We start from the raw sequence: 20,891 nt of genomic DNA, 5'->3' as shown, positions 1-20,891 counted from the left end.
TATAGTAAAGATTTGAAATATCTGATTGTAAATGTGTTAACAGCGGCTAGGATTGTATTTGCTAAAAACTGGAAGAATGAGAAAGTACCATCACAGGAAGAAATTATTAAGAAAATACTGGAATGTGCTGAGATGAGTAGATTGACATTTGAAATTAGAGAGCAAGAGGATAAACAATTTTATGAAATTTGGGATCTTTTTTATCAGTGGCTAGATGACAAAATACGATAATAGAATATTTAGAAAGTTAGATAGCAAGGAATACCTTTATTTTTTTCTTTTGCCTATGTTATTTGACATTATATCTATAAAGTGTTTTTAGGATAGATTTGGTATGATTATATGATTTGTTATAGAATAAACTGTTTAAAGTATTGTTATCTCATAAAGCATGAATGATTAAAAGTATAGTCAAATGATTTATTAATAGCGATATAAGGATATATAAGTTTGGATTGACAATATGAGTTGTTATGTAACATAATTGTAATTGAGACTATGAAATGAATGCACAAAACTGATGAACCAACCGACACACTGTACGTACATAAGAGAGTTGATGTTTTAATGTTTTGTTTGTCTTGTTTGTTTGTAGAAAATCAATAAAATTGTTTTCAAAAAAAAAAAAATGCTATACAAGCCCATCATTGAGAATACACACACACACACACACACACACGGAACAGGAGTGCCTCAGAAGCAGATAGAAGTACATCCTAGAGAGGCAGGAAATGCATCACAAAACAATGAAGATGATTGCTAGAGAGGAATAAAGCTGCATACAAGGCAGACATAATACCTGTAACATCTTCCCCTTTTTGTGTTAACAACACACACATTGTAAAAGTTTGGAAGAGAACCAGTACCAACACTTTCTACAGATTAAGTCTATCGGGTGGCTGCGGACATCTGCCACTATGGGTGAAGACAGACTCTCTTGTGTAGGCTGACAATCTTTGCACTAAGAGGTTCTCTGACCTCACTGAGGCCGCTGGACTCTTCTCGCCACTTACTGGAGCGTCCAGCGTTTGACTGCTGTCAGGTATGCTGGCTCGCTCAGGACTGTCATTAACATTGGTCTGAGGCATCATCACTGTGCATTCCTTATTGTCAGTGGGTAAGTGTGGTGTGGTTATACTAGGTGCATCTGGCCTGTCAACTGAATATGAAAAATTTGGCTGCTCATCCACCCTGTCAAGACTTGGAAGCCATATTTTTCTTTGGAGCTTCGAGGCTGCCACATTTAGTGCCTGGGAAATTGGGAGGGGGGATTGCAAGGAGTGGTGGAAGATTAGCCACAACAACATTCCTTTCTCTGGGAATCAAGGACGTTTTTCCTGCACCTGGAGCGGAGTGACTGGGGCTAGTCTCCAGTCGGGATGAAGACATGATTTGACCAGGTGATGGACTTGTGGGTGCAGGGGATGGATTTTGACTTTCTTTTGGGTGGGGGAAAACCCGAAACTCTCAGGTTTGGGTTTCCCCAGATGTGCCAATATGACATGTCTAATAAAATGGAACTTTGAGGAAATGATAGCCCAGAGTCTTCTTTTCTGGGGGTTGTTACTTGGAATGCTGACACATGCAAATCCACACGACTGCAACAATAGAGTTCCCTCAATATGCTCTAGATAGGAGCATGATGCCACTTGCTGTAAGCAGCTACCCATTTTCCAGTGGCCTGTTTGATCTCCAGGCAGCAATCTCATCCAAATCTGTTCCCCAATCTTCAATTCTGGCAAATCTCTGGCTGATTTGTCTTGCCTTGACCACTTATGTCTTCAGCCGTAATTTTTCTGTGATCCCTTGTATCACAGAGGGCTCAAGCAGCTTATCTGCCACTGGTAAGGATGTGTTTAGTCTCCTTGACATCAATCTCTGTGCCGGACTACTGTCCATGCCCTCAGTTGGGGTATTTCTCCAATGTAGAATGGCTTTCCATGGGTCTTTACTTTCATTATAAGCTTTCCTGCATAGATTCTTAGCAATCTTCATAGCCGATTCAGCTTTGCCATTAGCTTGTGGATGATGTGGTGAAGTAGTCACATGCTCAAACTCCCATTCAGTGGCAAATTTCCTAAATTATGGGCTTGTAAACTGAGGGCCATTATCTGAGATCACTTTATCTGGTTGGTCATGACATGCAAACTGAGCCTTGCCTCTTTTAATAGCAGTCTCAGCTGAACAATCAGGAAGGAGTTCAATTTCCCAAAAGTCAGAGTAATGATCAACTAATATCAGGTATTCTTTTCCTGCATAGTTGAACAAATCTGTACTGACAACCTACCAAGATGTGATGGTATCTCATGTGACATCATGGTTTCTTTTTGTTGCGCATGTGCATATTCATTGCAGGTGAAACAATTGCTAACAAACTCCTTGATTTTGCCTTGCATGTTAGGCCAGTAAAGAGTGTCACAGGCTTGTCTACAGCATGCCTCACCCCCAATGTGGCTTGAGTGTATGTGCAATAGCATCTCTGCTCACAATGACTTTGGCACTATGACTCTTGGACCCTTGTACAAGATCCCATTTTGTACATTGATTTTATCTCTAAAGGACCAATATTTGAACACTGGAGCAATGGTGACCAAGCTTTTTATCTCCTGTACTGCCTGGTCATGCTTGGGAAGCCAGTGCCAAACCACATCTTTGTCCAGAAGGTGTCTCAGTGGCTGACACACCTCAGACAGGTGTGGCAGAAATTTTGCTAAGTATGTAACAAAACCGATAAATCTCTGCAAGGATTTGGCATTAGTAGGCAATGGCATGTCCACAATGGCAATAATCTTATCTGGATCAGCTTTGAAGCCTCATGAGGAAAGGGTATCTCCATGGAAGCAGACTTCTTGCACCTTAAACTGCAATTTCATTACACTGAGCCTTAGATTCACTGTTCTGACCCAGCCTTAGCAGAAACAAGAAACAGAGTCCTTGTCCTGAAAAACCCCTCTTTATTTATCTCCTGTGAATTAATGGCATTCACACAATGAAAAGTCCAGGCAATAGTCCTTCAAAAATTAAATGCAGTAACAGGCCTTATCAGTTCCTTGAGATAATTGCCAGGCCATGAGCTCCCAGCGGTAAAGCTGCAAATTAAGTTCTGGCAAGCAGTTTCTGAGGCACGAAACATGATGAGCCAAATCTACAGAAATCCGAACTCTTGTCTCCTACAACCACCACTCCCCTTTCCTTCTATTTATTCCCCCAGTCACGGAGGAGCCATTCAGCATCCATGTGTGCTTTGTTTCTTGAGTCGACTCCCTGACCTCTGTTGTTCCCCTCTCCTAACAGCTCTGCACATACATGCATCTGGAACAGGCCCCAGCTATTCCTCCTCCCCACTTATCTTAGTCTCCGAAGGAAGCTGCCTCTCTGGTGGCTGGGAAATGTTGGACAGCCCTTGGTTCTTTTTCTGTGTCCGACACAAAGCCTTCCCCAGACTCCAGAACCTTCCCCAGACTCCAGAACTGGCTCAACTTCCTCCCCAACCTCCTCATTATCTGACTCTGGCGGGCCACAACATTCATCTGCCTACACCGATCTAATAGCACTATTAGCTTCTCATCATGGTTGTGCTCAACTTCTTCAACTGTTTCACCACAGCCAACTATGAGAATATCATCAGCTATTGGCTCAATTCCAGTGAGCCCACAAACTCCAAAAGGTAATTTGAGCCATCTCTTTCTGCCCCGTGAAATCCAGAATGTGGTCATGTAGCTACTCTTTTCATCCAGTTTACACTGTAAAAAGGCATCTCTGTCATCAACAAGCACCATGTTGTTTATCCAATTTGTAAGCTCAGATACTGAAATAATATGTCCTTCCACTTCATACTTGTCCAGTTGCGCTTTGATCTGTGGCTTAATGGCTATAGGGACATTACGTGGGACACTTTGTACTGGAGTCAAGTTCAAAGTGAACCTCTCCTGGAACAGATGTTATGGGGCTCTCAAACATCACCTTCTAGATTTGGAGGATTTGCTGTTTTGTCAGTGGCCTTGCCAGTGGTTTTGAGGAATGAATTGCAACATTGTATGTCAACTCGCAAAGCATCCCTGAACTGCTCTCGAGTTGCCATAGGCAAGAGGGATGGGAAAGCAAACTTCGCAGCTGCATCAAGAAGCTGGTATCTCAGTCAAAACAAGGCACATTTTATATGCCGAGGTAATCTCCATGGAAACCCACAGTGGCCAGAGGGAGTGACTTTTACAACCCACAAAATTGCTTCGTTGGGGAATGTGACTAATACATATTGGGGGGAGGGGGAAATGGTCAGAAGCAAAGCACGAATTAACTGAGGTCAGAGTTGGCTCCACCTGGTCCGTGCCAGGATGAAGGTCCTAATAAATAACTGGATTTCTTTTGAAGCTTAGCTTGAGGCTCATGATTTAATTAGGGTATCTGTCAGAACCCTGAGAGTGTAACTCAGTCAGAATGGTGAACTGCATCAACTCCAAATGCTCACATGTTGATTCTGACAATAGCGGTTTCTAATTGGCTTCCACAATCTCAAATTCAAGTTCATAAACCCCCCCCCCCCCCGAGTGCTGCATTCTCTTTGAAATAGGCCAAATGAATCCATTAATTCCCTTGAATATAACATCAGTTTTGTACTACTAGGCTGAAAAGGTATCTCAGGTACCAGTTTTATTTTATCCTTTAAACTCATAACATCATATGTTGCACCCAAGTCCAGCTGACAGGGTTGAATTATATTGTTAAATCTGAGACTGATGAACCATTTTTTTCTCTTAGAGTGTACTGCATCAATGCATTCTTTTATATAAACCACATCAGGGTGAACAAAAATGCACCCCCCGGGTCTGACATTTGCTCAATTTTGTGCAGCTTCCTCACTTCCATTTTATGTGACAGACACACTCCTGCAAAGTGATTTTGCCTCCCACACACTCTGCAGATTTTTCCATATGCAGGACACTGCTCTGTGATGACCCGGGGCATAGCACAAAGACAACACAGTCAGATAATCAGTAGGAGTCCCTTTATTAGCTCCAACTTTGCCCCCAATGTCCTGGTTAACCTTCTGGCTGGATAAAAACTCTCCCAGGAACAGCCTTTGGCTGCAAAGAATCAAGTCCAAAACGTGGTCAACAAAAACTATAAGTCCAATCAAGGCATGATGAGGTAATTAGTCTGGCAGAGCAGGAGAAAGAATTCCAGACGTGAAGGAATGGCAATAACTCCACATGGTTGTGAAGATGCCAGGAACACAGATAAGCAAAGTCAATACAAGATAAACGCACGTTTTCTTCCAGCAGCTGCTGCACTCAGCATGCATTTCTTTTAAACTCTCATTCCCAGGTGTGGCTAATGAAGGGAATCAGGGCCCTTTCCTCCCCTGTAAGCCATGCAATCCATGTTGCTCTCTTCTCCATTCCTCCCTGCGTGCCCTAGGATGAAGAGGGGGTGGGCCTGGATCTTCCTCTGAACTTCCTCTCCCTTGTTCTATCTCTACTCTGCTCTGCCCAGCCGGACTTTGCCCTTCCCCAGTTTCCTCCTCAGCCAACGGAGCCACACTCCCATTCCCTGTCAGCTGTTAATCTTCCTCCTCGGATTCAGACTCTGACAGGGGCATGACACTGCTCTCTCTCTTGTACATGCACACTGCCACAGTACTTACATGATACTGGGTTGCTTCTGGATGAGTTGTAAAGCTGAGTTTTAGGCACTTGTGATGGTGGTTCGTCATGCTTAGCTGTTGTTTAGAAGCTGCATTAACACAGTCAATCTCTTTATCCCGCTCTAGAGCTCTCAACTGTTTGTCTGTAAGTTCTGTGGTATGACACATCTCAATTGCTGCTTGTAAGCTTAAATTATGTTCCCTCAAGAAGTGGCATCGTGTGCTCTCGCTGGTGATACCTGAAACTATTTTATCACAAATAAGTTCATCTCACAGAGAGCCATAATCACAGCTTGCAGCTTTTTCTCTTAGCCATGTGATGAAACTATCTATTGCTTCACTTTCTTCTTGTTTACAGCTGCCAAATATATATGTTTCATATATGACATTTTAAAGAGGTCTGAAAAAGACTTCCAAGGCTTCTAGGATAGCTTTAGTATCACTCTTTTGCTCCTCAGTAAGAGATAAATTATACTTGTAGACATGGAGGCATTCGCTGCCCATCAATCTCCTCAGCATGGCAGCTTGTACTGCTGCCGACTTGTCATTTAAGCCTGTGGCTAAAGAATAATCCTCAAACTCAGCCCTGAACTTGTCCCAGTTGCTGCTGCAATCTCCGCTCACCCTCATGGCCTCAGGCAGTGGTAAGTTATTAGCAGCTGCCATAATGCTGATTTTCTTGCTTCAAATACTTGGCTTCCAGGACCATATCAGGACCAACTGATATGCATCAAATATATCAAGAAAGCATGGATTCAGATACTTCTGACATCATGTGTCATGTAGTTTAATAAAGATGCAATTAAAAAGCGCTATACCTTGTTTGATATTTATTCCAAACTCTTAGAATGGCACATTTAACAAAGTGGTTGCTAAAATCAACATTTTTTAAACCTTGTCATACCATAAGTAATCATGCCATCTAAATCTTAATTCATGACCTTCTAGTTCAAGTAGCCTCTTATTCTGAAAGTTCATCCACTCTTTCAGCCAGATCAAACAAGCACAGAAATATAATTTCAAATCTGGTAAACCCAAACCTCTCTTTCCTTAGCATCTTATCGTACTTTATATCTAATTCTTTGTTTTTTCCTTGCCATATAAACTTAGAACTATCCATCTGCCATTGTTTAAATAGAATATCAGTTGCAAGTATTGATAATGTGGTGGGGGGAGCATCTTTCGTAAGACATTCATCTTAATTACAAAAATTCTACCCAAATGCAGTTTATTCCATCTTAATATGTTATTTTGGCTATCATTCCAAAGAGGCATAGTTATTCTGAAACAATTTTATGTTTGCATTTGTCAATATGACCCCCAAATATTTTACCTTTTTATTTTGAAAGCAAAATAGCTAATGAAAGCTAATAGCTAATTAATAGTTAATTACAGATATAAAATCCTCTAGTTTCCACAGTGATTTCCAGCTTATTTTTGACTCAGATACACCAATTCCTCCCCTCCTCACCATTTTAAAGTCACAGAGTTTGAGAAATGACATTTCAACAAAAAAAGAAAAGAAAAAGCAGGCTGCAGCCAGAGGAAGCATCTTTTAAAGTGAAAGGTAAGTAAGCAAAAAGCTAATATCTCAGAAGTAGTGGCAGACTTTATTGTCCGTTTTAAATGGCTGGTTCTTCCACAGTGAACCTGCTTCTTGGTTGCCCCATCCCCAGTCAGAGTCTCACCTAATTCTTTTTCTTCAAGAAACTCTCTGAGATTATCCAGCCACCTGGGGGGGAGCCAAGGGGTTAATTACCAAAGCTTCCCTTTTCCCAGAGAAGTTTATTCTGACGTAGAAAACATTCTAAGTATAAAACTGTGGAGAATCTATAGCAGACCATCTTTTCATGGATCCCCATATCCCCAAGGAGTACTGGGACTTATGAGATGTTTTTAGTGAGAAGGAGTCGGATGCGCTCCCCCCTCATTGCCTCATGGACTGTTCCAGAGAGATATTGCTGGTGGCCAAACTGCCCAAGCCTAAACTGTATTCTACAACCCCAAGAGAGCTTGAGGAGCTCTGGGCATTGATTGACTAAAACCTGCAGCAGGAGTTAATGCAGTCAGCCAACCTCAAGTGGCTGCTACAGTGTTATTCCAGAAAAAGAAAGACGAATCCCTTATGCATGGATTACTGTGGGCTAAATGTGATTTGCATTGAGAATGTTTACTCCCTGCCTTTGATGAAAGACACACTATCCCACTTGGCAAAGGGTAAAATCTTTACTAAATTAAATTTGCAGGAGGCATACTACCATGTGAGGATCAAAGAGGGAGATGAATCAAAAATGGCATTTAACTACCCTCTAAGATGCTTTCAATTCCGAGTACTCCCCTTTGGACTGAAGGGGGCCCCTGCTGTCTTCATGCAGCTGATTAATGAGGTCCTGCATGAGCACCTATATTAAGGAGTCTACCTTAATGACATTCTGAAACTATGGCAGAGCATGTGAAACTACTGAAGAGCAGTGCTTAAAAAACTTCATGCTACCTAGCCATACGCTCAACTTTCTTAGTGTAAATTCCACAAATGTAAAATTAACTATTTGTGCTACTGTATCTCCCACAAGGGGATTGAGATGGACCCCGGAAAGGTGCAAGCTGTGTTTGACTAGGCTCCATCCCACACCCAATAAGCAACTACAAAGTTTCCTGGGATTTGTAAATTTTTATCACCAATTCATCCCATCATTCACCCAAATAGCACTGCTCATTACTAACCTGATGAAAACCAAAGGGGAAGGGAAACCTAAACCTAGCCAACCTCTAAAGTGGACAATTGAGTGCCAAGCAATGTTTGAGAAGCTCAAAAGCTTGTTTACAGCTGAACGTACTGAAGCACCCAGACCCGAATGCCCCCTTTGTCATCCAGGTGCTGTATTTCTGCAGAAATACAACCAAGGGGTCCTGTAGCCATGTGCATATACTTCCAGGAAATTAACTGAAATAGAACAGAAATAGGCAGTGTGGGAAAAGGAAGTCAATGCAGTACACTGGGCACTCCAAACCTGGAGTCACTTCCTAGAAGGGGCTAAGACCCCTTTTGAAGTATGGACAGACCACAAAAACCTGGAGGCTTTGAAGTTCCCGGGGAAAGTTCCCAAAACAAGTCTGGTGGGTTCAATTGCTTCAATTTCACATTGTGATATCTCCCAAGGGAAGGAAATTCCTAGCTGACACCCTTTTGAGGTTACCCCAATATAACAGCTTTAAAACTAAAGTCAAGAGACCGATCATCCCTTCCCAGAAACTAGCAGCCCTAGTGATCACTAGGGGACAGGAAAAACTAACTCCACAGATGGCAGATGAATTGCTTGCAGCATTGAAAGTGGCATTAGAGGAGGATGAATGGTTCAAAGGCAAAAGTTCATACGATGGTTTAGCTTGGGTGGAAGCTCAGCTATAGATTCCAGAGAGCCAATGAACTGCGGTCTTGCAAAGAAGCAATGATTCAAAAAAAAAAAAAACAAAACTGGGACACTTTGGCTTTATAAAACCCTTACACCTTGTGAAATGCCAATTCTGGTGGCAATCCTTAAAGAATACCATTGAATACCATACCACTTGGCCAGCTGCCCTATTTGTGCATTTGCTAAGAAGAGTCTGGGGAAGATTCTGGGACTCCATCAGCCAGTGGCAAAATCACAAGTGTTGGAAGGAGATCTCCATGGATTTTATAGTGGAACTACTGGACTACTGGAAAGCTCAAGAAATATAATAATAGTAATGGGCCTGTTTTTTTAAACAAGTACATTTTTTTTTTAAACAAATTTTATTAATTTTTAAAGACAAACAAAACATAAACCTTGTACACATTAAACCTCTTTCCCTTGTAAATTTTTACAAGGCAGATAATACAATATTTTATAGTGTGATTTTAATATATCCCATTTCTACTTAAATATCTTTTAACACTCTCATTTCTTCTCATTAAATTTAATCATCATATTCATATTTCCCTCTGTCTTGTTTACAATTATTCTCCTCCCGCTTTCCTCCAAGGTTTTACTAAATCTCACATAGACATAGACACACAAAACACATAAAGTAAAACTTCTTTTTCAAAAAAGTAGCTTGGCCCCGGATTACCACTCTTTGTAAATTCATATTCATCTTATATGCCATTATCTATCTTAATTACCATTCTGTAATTTCTTTATAACTTCTCCCCGCTTTCCTCTCTTCTTAATTCTATTTTGTTTATTAACTTAATTTAAATCATTATATTTCTATCCTTTGTCCATTATTTTCCAATTGTCTATATATTTCATTCCCCATAGAAAAATAAAAGAATTTCTCCTGAAATCACAAATCAAAGTATGATGCCTTTCCATCGCACCTCTAAATTAACATTTAAGGTAACTCCAAATTCCCTATCTGATTCTGCTTAGTACATACTACTTACAAAAAGAAAATAGTGAATTCATAACATAATTAAATATGTCATTAAACATTAAATCTCATAACATTCCAATTATCTATTTCAAAAGCAAGTATTACAATAATATATTCATACTAACATCCACACAATAATCAATTAAAATCTATATTTAATCTAAATATTTTAGACCTTCCTTTTAATATTTTATTAAATCTTAAATTCTACCATTATTAAACCTTTAATATTTTAGTCTTTACTCAAATCTTATAAAATTATAATTTTCTATTTCTAATACAGATACTACAATACTATCATATGTACCTTGCAGAATCCTTTTAAAATCAAATTATATTACCCTTTATCCCTAAAAACCATTTCTTTTTCACATCTTGTTTGATACCCTCGTGGCCTTTTCCCCCTTCTTCCTCCCTGTCTTATCCCATCTGGTCTTTTTACCCCCTTAACTTCCCCTCTCTGTTGTATTTCTCTTTCCTTTTGCTTTCTAGCCTTATATTGATTTTGCATCTTATTTTTCTCTTTCTTAGATATTTTTTTAAGTCTTATATCCTTTTTCCCCCTTTCTTTCTTCTTGCTTTCTTAAGCACCTCTATGGGTTCATTAAAGATGGCTTCTTCTTCTTCTTCTTCTTCTTCTTCTTCTTCTTCTTCTTCTTCTTCTTCTTCTTCTTCTTCTTCTTCTTCTTCTTCTTCTTCTTCTTCTTCTTCTTCTTCTTCTTCTTCTTCTTCTTCTTCTTCTTCTTCTTCTTCCATCAATTGTTGTATTTGCTGATAAGTAGCAAGCGCCATTTCTAAAAAGCAAAAATTTCTCTCACATCGTCTTTCTTTATTTTGCTATATTCCTCTCTCAGTTCATCAGCAGATAAAGTCATTGTAAATCCTCTTCTTCTTCTTCTTAAAACAGCCAAAGATATTTCCAAGCTTAAAGCAAATCCCAAAGTCACCAAACAATCCAAACAAAGCACAAAGTTCTTCCCTTCTTCCTGGGTTAAAATCAGTTGCAAAGGGAGAAAAAGAAAACCAGTCTGTATTTTAAGTTCTTATTGCAGTAACTTCCAATCTCTAAAATCTTCCAGGCATCTCCTTCAACAAAATCTTAGTATAAATTTTCCTTTTGTCCTCTCCCTTCCCATTTATAACAAGAAGCTTTAAATTTTTACCTTTTATAGAATAGTAGTATTTTCAGCATTCATTTGTTAATTCCATGTGGAAGGAGAGTAAACTTTCACTTGAAAACACTTTCACTCGCCGCTTGCCAATCTCTTCTGGAAACAAAGTATCTTTCAAACAAAAAACCAAATCTTAGATTTCAGGGTATTAAATATATCTTCTAATCCCAGTTCAGCCAAAAAAACTTTCGCTTCAAAATTTCTCCTTCTTCCTCCAGCACGATCTTGTCCGGTTGCTGGCTTTCTTCGTGCCATTGCTGACCGCCGCTGGACCGACTTGAGAAAAGGAGGTTATGCCGGGTGGGGAAGGGGTCTGCGAACACCCCAACCCCTTGTCCGGATCCTTCCTGTCTTCGGTTGCCTCTACGGGCAACCTTATCCTCCGGACCCGTCTGGGTCGGGAGGAACAACAGCTGCTAGCGCGGCGGGGATCGCGAGAGATCGCGAAACCCCGCCGCCTCCGAAGCCGACAAACCGGAAGTCCTAAACAAGTACATTTTGTACCCTGCCCTAAGATCTGTTTTTTTATTATATTTTTCCAGTGTCTTCCCAGATATTGATATTAGGCTGATTGGTCTGTGATTTCCTCAGTCTGTTTTTCTCCCCTTTTTTGAAAATAGCAACCATGTCAGCTCTTTTCCAGTCCTCAGGTAGTTTCCCAGTGCTCCAGGACTTTGAAACGATATGTTACAATGGTTCTGAGATCACATCTGCCAGTTCCTTCAGACCTCTGGGATGTAATCCGTTAGGACCAAGTGATTTGAATTTCTTTAAAGCTGACAGGTGTTCTCTTACCTTATTCTTGCTTATTGTAATTTGCATTCCTACCTGTCTTTTATGTTCTGTTTTTGGTAAGTTGGACTATTAGTTTCTTTTTGCCTGAAGACTGATGCAAATAATGAGATAAGAATCTCTGCTTTCTGTCTACTGCCTGTTACTTCCTTGCCATCTTCTCTCTTTAGTAAATAAACTGTTTCCTTGACTTTTTTTTCTTATTTATATGTTTATAAATAAACTTTTTAAAATTATCCTTGACTTTGTTGCAAGACTTTGTTCATTCTGAGCCTTTGCTTTCCTGACTTCATTTTTGCAGATTCGGACTATCCGCTGGCATTCTGCCTTAGTTATGTGTCCCCCTTTCCATTTTTTGTACTTGTCCTTTTTGTTTTTCAGTTTATCAGAGAGATCTTTGTACAATTTGGAACTCTCTTAATTATTTGTTACACAACATGTTTTCCCAATATTCATTGTCATGTTTACTCTCATACTCATTCTCATAATCATTCTGGACCTTATTCTTACTAACAGAGAAGAAGTGACAGAGAGCATTGAAGTTGCAGGAACTTTGGGGGAGTATGACCATGTCATATTAGAATTCAATATAATACCATGACAAGCAACAGATCATAAACTAGTGTCTTAGATATTGGGAAAGATCCCATGGATGAAAATCTTAAAGAAGAAACCAACTCAGGAAGCTTGGAAAACTTTGAAAAATATGATTAGAAAAATCCACTCCAGCTCAATACCTCTGAAAAAGAAAAACAAGAAAACCAAGGAAAAAAAAAGAGTATGGTTGCACAAAGAATTCTCTGACCAATTAAAAGAAAAAAAGGATAGTACAAAAAATGGAAAGAGCAACACATAACTAAGGCAGAAGACAAACAAATAGCCTGACCACCTGCAAAGATGAAGTTAGAAAAGTTAGGAAAGCTAACAAAGTAAGATTTGCAATGAATATCTTCAGATATTTGCAAAGGAAGTAACAACCAGTACAAAGACAGCTGAACAGCTTAACTTAGTATTTTCATTTGTCTTCACACAAAAAGATAATACACTCCAATTTACCAAAAACAGAACTGTAAAACACAGGCTCAGACTCAAATTAAAATAAGTAAAAATAAGGTAAGACCTTATCAACACTATATGAATTCAAATCACCAGCTTCTGATGGATTACAGCTCAAAATTCTGAGGAAACTGGCAGACGCGATTCCTGAACCAGTGATACATGCCTTTCAAAGTTCTTGAAGCACTGGGGAACTACCTGAGGACTGGAAAAGAGCCAATGTGGTTTCCATTCTCAAAAAAGAGGGAACAAAATCAGATCCAGGAAATTACAGACCAATCAGCCTGACATCAATACCTGGGAAGATCTTGGAAGAGATAATCAAGCAACAAATCTGTGAACACCTACAAGCAAACAGAATTGTGACCAGAAGCCAACATGGGTTTGTCAAAAACAGATCATACCAAACAAATTTTATTTCATTCTTTGACAAAGTGATTTAAATTAGTGGATGAGCAAAATGCAGTGGATAAGGTATACTTAGATTTCAGTAAGGCATTTGACAAAGTAGACACAACCTAGTTCTCAGTAAGCTAGAAAGTGTGGGATAGAGAGCATCACCACCAGATGGATTTGTAACACACTCAAGAAGTAGTCCTCAACGGAACTAAATCCATAAGGAGGGAGTTGGACAGTGGAGTACCTCAAGATTCCGTTTTGGGCCCAGTACTCTTCAATAACTTCATAAATGATCTAAATGAGAGAACAGAAGGGGAATTCATCACATTTGCAGATGCCACTAAGCTGGCAGGAATAGCTAACACCTCAGAAGTCAAGCTAAAGATCCAAAAAGATCTTGATAGACTTGAACACTGGGCCCTATCTAACAAAATGAAATTCATAATAAGGTTTTACACTTAGGCAAGAAAAATCATTTGTACAGATAAAGATTGGACGGAACATTGCTCAATAGTAGTAACTGTGAGAGGGATCTTGGGAGTCCACTTAAATATGAACCAACAATGTGCAGCAGCAGCCAAAAAGTCACTACAATCTAAGGCTGAATTAATACAGGGATACAAATCATGTGAAGTATTAGTACCATTTTACAAATACTTAGTATAACCACACTTGGAATACTACAGCCAGTTTTGGTCATCACAATATAAAAAAAGGTGCCAAAAGTGTGAGGGAACTTGAGCTCGTGAGTCTGGAGGTAGAAATATTCTGTGTATGTTCTTGGGCTTTTTAATATGATCTTTTCAGAAAAGGGCAAAACAAAACAAACAAACCCAATCCCATGGTAATATGCAGAGATAACACCAGAGCAATCAGAATACCCTGATAAATTGTTTCATCCAATTCAAATCCTGACAGACTATCAATACTGACAGCATCTTCTCTCCAACCTGGGGCAAATAATTATCAGGGATTGATGCACATTGGCCATTAAAGAACAATGGTGATAAGAACCCAGATTGCTTCCTGATGCCACAAGGCCACCAGAGACCCAATAGGTTCATTACATGGCAATGGATTTGCCCTCCATATCCACATCTCAGCACAATTGTTTTGAGAAAAAGACAAGGTCCAAAATATGCCCATCCGCATGTATCAAACTGGGGATTACCTAGGAAAAGTCTATGGTTATCAGGGAAGCCAGAAAGCCTCAGTCTTTCCTAACCCAGTCCCCAAAACATGAAGGTTGAAGTCACCCAACATCAGCCCAATGACTAGAGATATGGAGCAGTCTTCAAATATCTGAGATAGATATAATTAGTCTTTAATGACTAAGAGGGAAGGATCAAAATCAACGGGTTAAAAGTACAAGCTAGACATTACAAGGGACTTTCTGACTGCACAAACTGTCAGCAGAATAGAATATACATAATGTGGTGAGTTCTCCTTTATTAAAATCTTCAAACAGATTGGATGGTTGTCTGCCAGTGTTAACTCTAAGAGATCTTGCATTATGAGGGGATTGGATTAGATGACCTTTATGGTCTTGTCTTTTGATTCTGTGTTATTATAACCCATTACAGATAAAGAAGTTAAATTTGAGCCAAGATTGTCTTCCCAGGATGGAAATTTGTTCCCAACTTACCTTTTACAGATGTGAAAACTAACCTGTCACTGTCAGCAGTTTCTCTCTGATGAAGAAAAACAAATAACAATGCAATAAATCTGAGTTTGTCTGGCTCAACAAACCCTAAAAGAAATGTACGAAACAAACAGAACAGCACTTTCACAAGTGCTCAGATTGGCAGAATTTATGGAGAATATAACTCTCACTGGTTAGCCATGCTACTAATTCTAATATTCTACTCAACTAAATCTCAGGTCATACATAACAGAAAAAACAAAAAAAAATAAGTCCATATATTTCCAAATATTCTTCAATTGTCTATAAAGCAGTTCAAAATACCCAATTCAATTTGGTATTTCAAAGTGATGAGAGGGTTAATTGATTGAATTTGTTTGATGGAAAATCATCCTTTGAAACCTCACATAGTCCTATTATTTTTCCTTCAGTGCCCCTATCATGCTGGTGCAAGAAACTGACCAATGCCTCTGTTTTCATGCTAGAATGTAACGAAGCTGTTGCCTCTTTCAGGCTCAACTGATCACATATCTCATGAGGATGTAATAAATCAGCTGGATGGCTGATTCCAAAATCACTGAGGAATTTCTTTTCAACCCAAAGACATGGTGTGTGAGGTTCCCCCCATACAATGTAGCATCTCTACTTAAAAGTGTGCCAGGTGTGACATTTTTTCAAAGGAAAAAATGACTTTTGTAGAGCCCTAGCTGCCCCCAAACCCCCCCCGGAGATACAGCATAAAGTATCATTGGTATGTTTGTAATACACAGATCTCTCTTTCCTGTTCTTCAATTCCAGGAGACAAGGTGTCCTGGAATGCCTGACAAAAATTAAGAAATTAGTAGAGGGCCAGCAAATTGGCAAAGCTATTCATCTCATTCCTTTCTTTCCCTTCCTCTACAAAACCTGTGTATCTGCAGGCCAGACCTTCTGCTTCTTCCTTTCCCTTATTTTGGGTGCCCTACGCATGCCCAGATAGCTTACCTGTTTCTTCCACAGTACTGATTCACCCAAATTTCCATTCCCCTTCCTCCCTTTAATTGCATTGCTACCCTTTCCCCATCTTCTTCACCATAAAATATCTGTCCAGAATAATATGTGCAGGGTCCAAGCAGCATTTTATCTAATAATTTATCCTTCTTTGTCATTAATATTAAAAGTATTGAAAATATCTATCCTTTTGTATTTTGAAAAGAAATATTTAAATAAATACACCATAAAATACTAGAGGTGTGATCTTATCAAGTTCCTTCAATCACTGACTAAGCATGTTGGCTATGCCCAGTTAATGCAAAAAAGCAAAAGAGGTGTCCAATTTATTTTCTTCAGCTGTCAAAACTGTGAAGATCACCTCCTGGTATTAAGAGCTATAACTGTCTTCTATAAGAGAAATGAGAGTCTCCAAAAAAGGCAATAACAGTATCAAGGCAATGTTGTGATTTTTGTTACTGCAGAAGTCAGTAGATGATCATGGCAGCCATAAAGCTGTTTAAAGCTAAATCAGTTTCAAAGATGCTTTCCAATTCACAGGTATGCTTCTATAACATCCCTGAACCCATACAATTCACTCCTTTTTGCATGCTGTCTTCCAGGTCTTTTGCTGTGCCTCAAGCACATTTTTGCAGACAGATCTGGGACATTCTTACTGGCCAGTTCTTAACCGGAACTCATTTGTGCCTTCACACATCATTTTAATCTCACCTGTGCAAAATACCAGAGAGCTTTGTGCCTGGTCAGGCTCAACTTCTTCCTTGCACTGATACTGGAAGGTGGAAGAGTTCCTTTTGTACCAAGAATCAGTCCTTGCAATTTGACTGAGTCTGAAATTCTTGCCCATATTTCCTTCTATTGTTCCTGAGATGATAACATCTATCATCTCTATTCCTTTAACACCCCTGATTAGTAAAGTTCAATTGTACCTTGAGTGAGATCCTTCTTTCATGGTCAGAATTTAACTGTCATGAATAGAATAGTTAAGTTTTTACCAGCCACTACCAAAACAGAATGAAAATACTGGCTTTACCACTATGCTCTTAGTAGTAATAAGTATAGATATTTTGTAATCTTTTTACTCTCTAATTTTATCTTTACTTTTATCTTTTCTTTTTAGGTTTTTAGGCTTTTATTTCTAATTGTATGACTTTTGCATACTTTTATTACTTTTTCTTTTTTCTTTTTAACTCGCTGGTCATAAACCATATTTACTATTTTAAATAAATGAAAACCGTCTTCATTGTGAAATGAAGTTTTTTCTCTTCCAGTCATTATTTTAAAGATGATCTCAAAGAGTTGCATTGATTATTCATCGTGCAACAAAAATCCTACGTGTAAAATGCACCTTTGAGGATGGGTTTTGGGTGGGTACATTGCTTCTCTCTAGCAATTTCCCCATACACATATACATTCCAAGTAACTGCCATAATAGCTCTCAATTCTAATTTAGAAGAATCAAAATCACACGAACTATTAATACCGCTTTATAAATCCTTAGTAAGACCACACCTGGAATACTGCATCCAGTTTTGTCTCAGCATTAAAAAAGATGGTGAGACTTTGGAAAGTGCAAACAACTAGTAAGGTTATTAAAGGCTTGGAGACAAAAACACATGAAGAACAGTTACAGGAATTGTATATGACTAGTGTGGGAAGTCTCCCAGGGTCATGTGATCCCCTTTTGCAACCTTCTGACAAGCAAAGTCAATGGGGAAACCAGATTCACTTAACAGCCGTGTTACTAACTTAACAACTGCAGTGATTCACTTAACAACCGTGGCAAGAAAAGTCATGAAATGGGACAAAATTCACTTAATACATTTATCACTTAGCAACGTACATTTTGGGCTCAATTGTGGTTATAAGTTGAGGAGAGCCAGGCATGACAAGGAGTGACTGGGGAGGGGGAGGGGAGAGGCTAGGCAAAGTGCCCCTCAATGTGAGTGACATTGAGTTGGCCATGCCCACCCAGTCACATGACCACCCAGTCATGCCTACCCAGCTGGTCATTAGGGCAGATAATCGGTTGTTAAATTATTTGAATCCAACCAATGCTCCAAGGTCCCTTCCAGCTCTATTCTGACTGATATACAGAAAATGAAGTCTGATTCAAGGAGACATTACTTTAAGTCTTATACAGAATACCAGTTTATACAACTGGATATTGGTAATTGCTTTCTGGGCCTTTCAAAATGCTGTACATTTGAAATCAAATGCAATCATGACATATTTAGAAATACATGCAATTATTAGAATAAATAATTATAAAAATTGCTACAGAAAATTTTAATCAGGAATTCAGTATTATTACAGATTACAGATTAATAGAGTTGCCTTGTAGGTCATCTAGTCCAACCCCCCACCCAAGCAGACCCACACCATTTTTGACAAATGGCAGTCCAATCTCTTCTTCAAAGCCTCCAGTGATGAAGCTTCCACAACTTCCAAAGGAAAGCTGTTTCATTGGTTGATTGTTCTCACTGTCAGAAAATTTCTCCTTATTTCTAGGTTGAATCTCACCTTGATCAGTTTCCATCCATTATGTATTACTCTTGGAGGAAAAGCTAATATTTTCAATAGTTGAAATTAGAAACTTAGTTTATAATTTTTATTTTGATGTAAATAAAACATTTTTCCTTATTAAAATTGGGAATGCATTTATTGTGTAGTTGTTTAACAACCTTTCATTTTCTCAAGAAAACATTAGTTCTGGGATTAAACAGTTAATATTAGAAAAACAAATATTTAAATCTTATTTTAAAATATGATAAAGGCTGATTTTCTTTCAGAGGCTCACAGCTTAATGTTTGGTCCCATCTGGACTTAATTTGAAGTATGGCTGCTGCCTCAGTGAACTTAAAAGGCTATAGACTAATTTAAAATTCATACCTATGACAATTGTGTACATTCCACAAGGATTTCCTGTTTCTAAATAATTTAAAGCGAACATCCTTTTCACATAGCAATACCAGACATTTTGAGTTGCTTTCCACAATGTGGATCTTTCTTGTTTAACAAGACAGAAAAATATTAGGTTTACACCAAATACTAGGTTTCCTTTGGGAAGAACTGACCACAGTAGAAAGCAAAGCACGAAAGTCATTTGTCTCGTTTCTTCCTTGAGAAGAAACAAAATGCAACATTACATCAGCTAACCACCGGAAACGCATAAAAAGGGGAAAAATTCAAGGCAAGCAGTTGGAACTCTCTTGAGGAAAGTTTCGCCTTTAAATCTGCCTTCTCTTTTTATGACTAAATTATTCCCATGTCCGAACTCTATGGATAATTTATTGGGAGCAATTACAATAAACAGATAATAGGGATTCTAAGCGTGCCCCATACCCGCAATCCAATCACACTGATAGATGCTTCACATTAAATGCTTCTACTTCCAATAAACAAAGCGCCGAAAATCCTCAACCAGCTTTATTTTCCTCCTTGTCTTTCAGGCTTCTAAATCCACATTCATGAGAATTAGGCGTAGCTCCTGAAGGGGCTGGAATGCGTAAATCGCTGCCGCGAGGCACAACAGCATGTATACACATTTCCTCCATCACACTTAAAACGTTGCGTCTACCTTCACCCTGCTCGCTCCGAACTGGTGTTTTCCTCATTCCAGGGAGTCTTACGTTATCCTTACGTTGTGAGACCAGCAGAGAAGACGTGTATTATTAAAGCACAGAAATCCAAAGCTTTCTTACCTTTCCCTCTACAGTTCTTTTCCCTCTGTCGCTCTGTCCAGGCCAGGACAACTTTATCAAAATGTAGTAGCTCCGCGACCGCAAACCGCGGGTTTCACGGGCCTGTCCCTCTCGTCCGTTACAGTGGAAGCGGATCCGGCTACATCAGAAGGCAAGGCCCTCCTGGGAACGAGCGAGCGGTCGACGTCCGCCCAGCGACCTCACTGATGTCATTGGGGGAAAACGCAGGAGGGAGGGCCGCCGAAGTGGTTATAGCGAAGGAAGGAGCAGAGGCGGACTATTGTCAAGGGAAGCCGAGAAGGGGCTGTGCGAGTTCATTTGTACGCGCACAAACCACAAACGAAGCTTTGGTTAGTTCCCCTATCAGGCATGTTTACAGTACTTTCCAGAATGTGGGAAGGGGAAATGACTTCCTATTTTATTTATCCTGATCTAGTTTCCATCACCCTATCTCTATATTTCTTATCTCTGTGCTTCAGACCGTGGATGGGATCTGGGAATCATAGTTACTAGCCAAGTTTGCATTGTCTGAACCAAATGCCCCTACATAGCCACTCTTTCTCTCTCTCGTGGAGCTACGGTGACCATTGGAAGGCTTCCTTCGTATTTACCTCTGCTTGAACTGATAGGCTACAAAGAAGTGAGATTTTTGCTTTCTCTGAGAAATGTGTTTCTCAAAAGTAAGCAGTCTTTAGAAGTTCCTCTGCCGCTCTTAAGAGAACAGATTTGGCTCACTTGAATTTTATAATCCTGGACTGATTGAGGGGATCCAGTTAACTTCTCCCCTCTCAGCCTAGCGTTTATAGCCAGATTTTGCAGGATTCAAAGCCAGTAAAGGCGACCTTCTCTCGGTTGAGGTTGAGCTCCTATTGTCAGTTTTAGGAAGGAGGCTTGTGTAGTATTCCTTTCCTTCTGACCAACCATACTTCCTGTCTCTGGCTACTGGTTTTTAACCTGCTGTTGGCTAAAGCTCTGTTCCTTTTATTGCTTATGAATTGTTTCTGCCCTTACTAACTTTTGCCTCCTGGTTTGGTGGTTTGGTTTTTTGTTTTTTGTTTTGCCTTAGTGGTACCCAACCTAGTGTGAAAAATTCT

The 20,891-nt window shown here is 39.4% G+C and overlaps 1 protein-coding gene across 6 annotated transcripts in view; it reads right to left on the bottom strand.

Moving 5' to 3' along the window:
* SH3BP4 (SH3 domain binding protein 4) overlaps nt 1-20,015 on the bottom strand; it is a 52,565-nt gene extending 32,550 nt beyond the window's left edge. The window contains exons 1-2 of one of the 6 annotated variants that reach the window (XM_087949358.1): nt 19,798-19,989; nt 15,130-15,152 (exon numbers count right to left, since the gene is read on the bottom strand). The gene's annotated coding sequence lies outside the window, so the exon portion shown is untranslated. Of the gene's footprint in view, nt 1-15,106; nt 15,153-19,797 lie in introns of all 6 variants that reach the window. The other 5 variants (XM_087949357.1, XM_087949362.1, XM_087949363.1 and 2 more) reach the window with 5 other exon arrangements.
* Between the last annotated feature and the right edge of the window lie 876 nt (nt 20,016-20,891).

This window comes from Notechis scutatus, chromosome 1, assembly GCF_049901735.1.
Source record: "Notechis scutatus isolate UNSWTSFEM ecotype Mainland chromosome 1, rNotScu1.2, whole genome shotgun sequence".
Classification (NCBI taxonomy): domain Eukaryota; kingdom Metazoa; phylum Chordata; class Lepidosauria; order Squamata; family Elapidae; genus Notechis; species Notechis scutatus.
This window is presented reverse-complemented; position numbering and strand designations above follow the sequence as displayed.